The 4,450-nt window shown below is 40.8% G+C and overlaps 1 pseudogene; it reads right to left on the bottom strand.

Moving 5' to 3' along the window:
* Positions 1-1,153: 1,153 nt before the first annotated feature.
* On the bottom strand, positions 1,154-1,703 carry LOC102012667 (annotated as a pseudogene).
* Between the last annotated feature and the right edge of the window lie 2,747 nt (positions 1,704-4,450).

Below are 4,450 nucleotides of genomic sequence, written 5' to 3'. Positions count from 1 at the left end.
ATATGTATATATAATATACTATATTATCTATATATATGATAGCTAAGATAATTGTACTGTTATTTTCTTTTAGTTCATTGAAAGAATGTTTGTGCTTACATTGTTTGATCGAGTCTGTGTGTCTATGTTTTATAATCTGCGCAACTACTTTGAAGGTAACAATACATAATATGCTCACCATTGTTAATTTCCTACTATCCTGTTTTGAAACTCTGTGTCATTGTTTTTGTCTCTCTAAAATAAAAAACAAAAAAACCCACAATTTTTTCAAGATATAGAATTCTAGATTGGTAGATTTTTGTTTTTTCCAGCAGTTTAAAAGTAGCATTCTATTAACTTCTGCTATATTTTTTTTAAAAGCTAGTAATTGGTCTTAGTGCTGGTCTTTGAAGGAGACCTATTCTTTTTTTGTTGTTGTTTTTGTTTTTGTTTTTCTCTGGTACTGGGAACCGAACTCACGACCTTGCGCTTGCCAGGCAGGCGCTTTGCCGCTGACCTAAATCCCCAGCCCCTGAAGGAGACCTATTCTTTTTTTGTTGTTGTTTTTGTTTTTGTTTTTCTCTGGTACTGGGAACCGAACTCACGACCTTGCGCTTGCCAGGCAGGCGCTTTGCCGCTGACCTAAATCCCCAGCCCCTGAAGGAGACCTATTCTTTTTTTTCCCCAACTGTGTCAAGTCTTTCTATTCTGTTCGTAATCTCTTCCAGGGTTAACTACTACCATTGTAGGTGATGAAATATATAAGGCTCCACTTCAGATGCTGGCACTGCTGTGAACATAGTCTTTTTCCTTTCGCTACAACTCAGAATTAAAACTCTGATTCTTGTCGTATATTCCAGTCACAGAAGTAGTTTCCACTGCAGAAGTTATTTGAAGACAGTCTTACGCTTTCTAGCAGTGGTGTGTGACCAGGGTCTATCTTCCCCACGAACGCTACAAAGGATTTAGTTTATACATGTATAAATGAAGAGGCATTCTCTCAAATGAGTTTAAAGGCACTTTATTTTTAGACAACCTACATGAGGTGTTTTTTCCCTAAAAACAAAGCCTCCACTCCAAAAGAATCTCGGTCAAAATAAGCAAAGCATTCAAGATGCCATCAGTCCCCTTTGTCTGAAATCCTGGTGCTGTGAGGATGACAAGCAGCAGCCAGTTATAAGTGACAGACCCAAGGTAACCACTGAATCCATGTACGTTTTTCCATTTCTAAACCCTGAAAAAAGAAAATCATAAATGGGGTCATACCACCCTCACGGCAGTCCAGGAGGACAACCGTGCCGTCTGGATTCATGTTTGCACTAACAAAGAACTGACAGCTTTTGACATCAGCAAGGATGTGCTTGATTTGTTCTGCAGCCCGTCATTAATGGTTTTACTCTTTCTGGTCTTTGTTCTTGAGTCTGCCTTGGATTGATTTCATATCATCTTCGATGTACGTCTTGTAGGCCTCTTCTGTGAAGCTGGTTTCCGGCAAGTGCTGGTTCATGATGATATCAACACCAGTGATCACTGTGCTTTCGGTGCCTTCGCCCTCTGGGCCTTCAGCGGAGGCGTTTCCACCACTGAGCGAGTCATCAATGCTACCCTCTGTTACCGACCACTTTGCCTGCCACCTTCAGGCACAGCCAGTCCGTGAGCTCACAGATCGTGTAAATGTCGGAGAACATCTAATCGTGGCTGATGAGGTCCAGGTAGATAATCATGGTGGTGGCTGAGGCAGACGGCAGCTGCACAAGCTTAGCAGGAGCCGGGAGCTCAGAGCAAGCATGGTGCAGCTGGAGTGGCAGTCAGGGGAAAAGGCCAAGGAGACCTACTCTGAAGCATATGTTTCTTACACATTTATACATATGTCCCATCTTCCTCCATCACGTAATGTGATGTGCTTAATGGCAAGAACTATGTGAAACTTATCCACCCCCAGCATCTAGAATTGTGCCTACAGCTTCCATATTTAACACATATATTAAAACAATGTATAAGTGAATAAATTGTACATGAACACAATGTGATGCCTCACACAAAGCAGCCACTTAACAAAGAACAGATAGATGAGTTCATTGCTTCTTGATGAGACCCACACTCTTATTTCTAAATTGAAATGTCATTCCCTGTTGGCTGTCGGGTAACTTAAATTTTAACAGTGAAATTTTAACTACTGTAGCCTTTTTGATGACCTCTATGTATATATGAAACAATGAAATAGTAACATCTGAAAATAAGACTTTACTGAGGTAAGATTCTTTTTAGGTTATTTATTGCATTAGAGATGAGCAAAGCCCAAATGTATTCTTTTGCAATCAGTATTCAGATAAATTTACATCATAATGTAATCTCCAAGGAATTGAAATTTGTTAGACACAGAGATTATAAGAAGTTTCCGCTGATTTTAGCAAATAAAGATGGTATTCATTCTCAAAAAGCCTCGGTCTTAATAACCACCAGAGACAGTTGTAGATGAGCGAGGCGTCTCCTTGCCAAATGGAATGAAAATTCTATTTTTAACAGCAAGTCAGTTTTGTAGTTTACTTTCATACACTTTCTGCAGCCACAGCACATTCAGTTTTCTTGTCTGCCTCCAAATGTACAGAATCAATTGAAGTTTCACCTATGTGATTGCTTTGATGACTTCTAGGTTTTCTCAAGCTTTTGAAGCTCAGTGCATATTCAACTAGTTCTTTAATGGAAAGATGCAAAACAGATAACCCCTGCGTTAGCCAGAGAGAACTATTGCTATCCCATCGCCAATAAAAGGTGTAGGGAAATGGAAAACCTGACAATTTCTTTCTGAGTCATAAAATGTGGTTTCATCTTCTGAATTTCCCAAACAGCAACCGTTTTTCACACGCACATGTATGATGGCTCTAAAGGCATGTTATTTGGATAATCTATCCTCTGGAACTTCTCTAACTATGAGAAGAGCTAAAACTTGATTATATTTGTTTTTTGAAACACCCATCTGGGAACAAGTTTTCTTAAAATTAGAAATAGCAGTGAATATCTGCCTGTACTTATTTGTTTACTCAACACATATTTGTTGTACACATTACATAGCTAGGTGGCTGGGACAGAATGGAAAATATGATAGTCAAAACCAAGCTGGCCAAGCAGTTGGCACTCAGTGGAAAAGACTGAGAAAAGTGACAGGGCCAGGGAAAACACTACAGTCAGGACTGGGCAGGATTCAATGCTGGCAAGAACACAATGCCTGGGAGTTGGTCAGTTGATGGTGGGCGTGAGATGTTGGCGTGGAGATAGAGAAGCTGGTGGAGACAGGAACTCTGGAGCATGGCTAATGAAGCCAGGGGCTTGCTCGCACCTACAGGCTTGGAGACACCAGAGCTTTATGACAAGGAACACATTCCCCAGTGCAACAGTTGCCTGCAAGGCAGACAAACTATAAAGTGAACTGTTCTAGCTGTCCTACCCAGCTACTATTATTGATGTTTATTTCTTATGTGTTCCTATAATATGATAATACTGGCAACTATTTGGTGCTTGTTTGTAAAAGTCCTTGCACTGAAGGGGGTAAAGACCACCTCATCCCATTCTTTACCAACCTAATGAGGTGGTACCTTTTTACCCATGCAATAAATATGGCCGCACAACCTTGGAAAGGATAAGTTGTTCAACTTTACAGAGTAAGTCATGAAGCCAAGTTATTAACCTAGCCCTGCCAGACTGCAGATCTGTTGTGTTGGCAGAAGTCAAAATATGTGCCTGGGTGTCTTGGTTACTTTTCTCTCATTGCTGAGACATAATACCTGATGCCCAAAACTAAGGAAGGAAAGGTTTATTTAGCTCACAGTTTGTGGGGGCTTCAGTCTATACTTGGCTGGCTCGGAGGCAGAGTGGCGCATGGCAGAGGGCAACCATTCGTGGTGGTGGAAGACAGAAAAAGCAGCAAGAGCAAAAAGGGAGGAGCAGCAAGCAAGCCTCTCTCCCTCCCTTACACTGTATGCAAACTACCCACCCCAGGGCGGATGTAGCACTCACACCCATAATCCCAGCATTGGACCATGGATCAATCACAAACTTTAAAAGCCCAACCCATAACTGCATGAGGCTTTGAGGGGACATCTAGACACAAACCATGGCACGGGGTAGCCAGAATTTTTCAGCAATTATTTATCCAGCGCCTACCATGAGGCTGGAACTGCACTCCAATCATAGCACCAACAGGACCTTACATACTGTCTGACTCAGTCTTCTTGCTTTAGACGTGAGAAAACAGAGGACCACAGTAGATTACGGATTTAAAATATTAAGTGCATACTATCTTGCCAACTATGAATGGGAGAGAAAAGCTAAAAGTAGAACTGAAGAAATGATCTATTTATGGATTTTTATTTTAAAACACTTAAAAGATATGGCATATAAATATTAACTCAAAGTTATCTTTTTCTCTTAAATTAGTCACTGAGAATGAGCATGAGCTAGAGGACATTTTGAT

This window comes from Chinchilla lanigera, unplaced genomic scaffold, assembly GCF_000276665.1.
Source record: "Chinchilla lanigera isolate Chin_1 unplaced genomic scaffold, ChiLan1.0 scaffold00101, whole genome shotgun sequence".
Classification (NCBI taxonomy): domain Eukaryota; kingdom Metazoa; phylum Chordata; class Mammalia; order Rodentia; family Chinchillidae; genus Chinchilla; species Chinchilla lanigera.
This window is presented reverse-complemented; position numbering and strand designations above follow the sequence as displayed.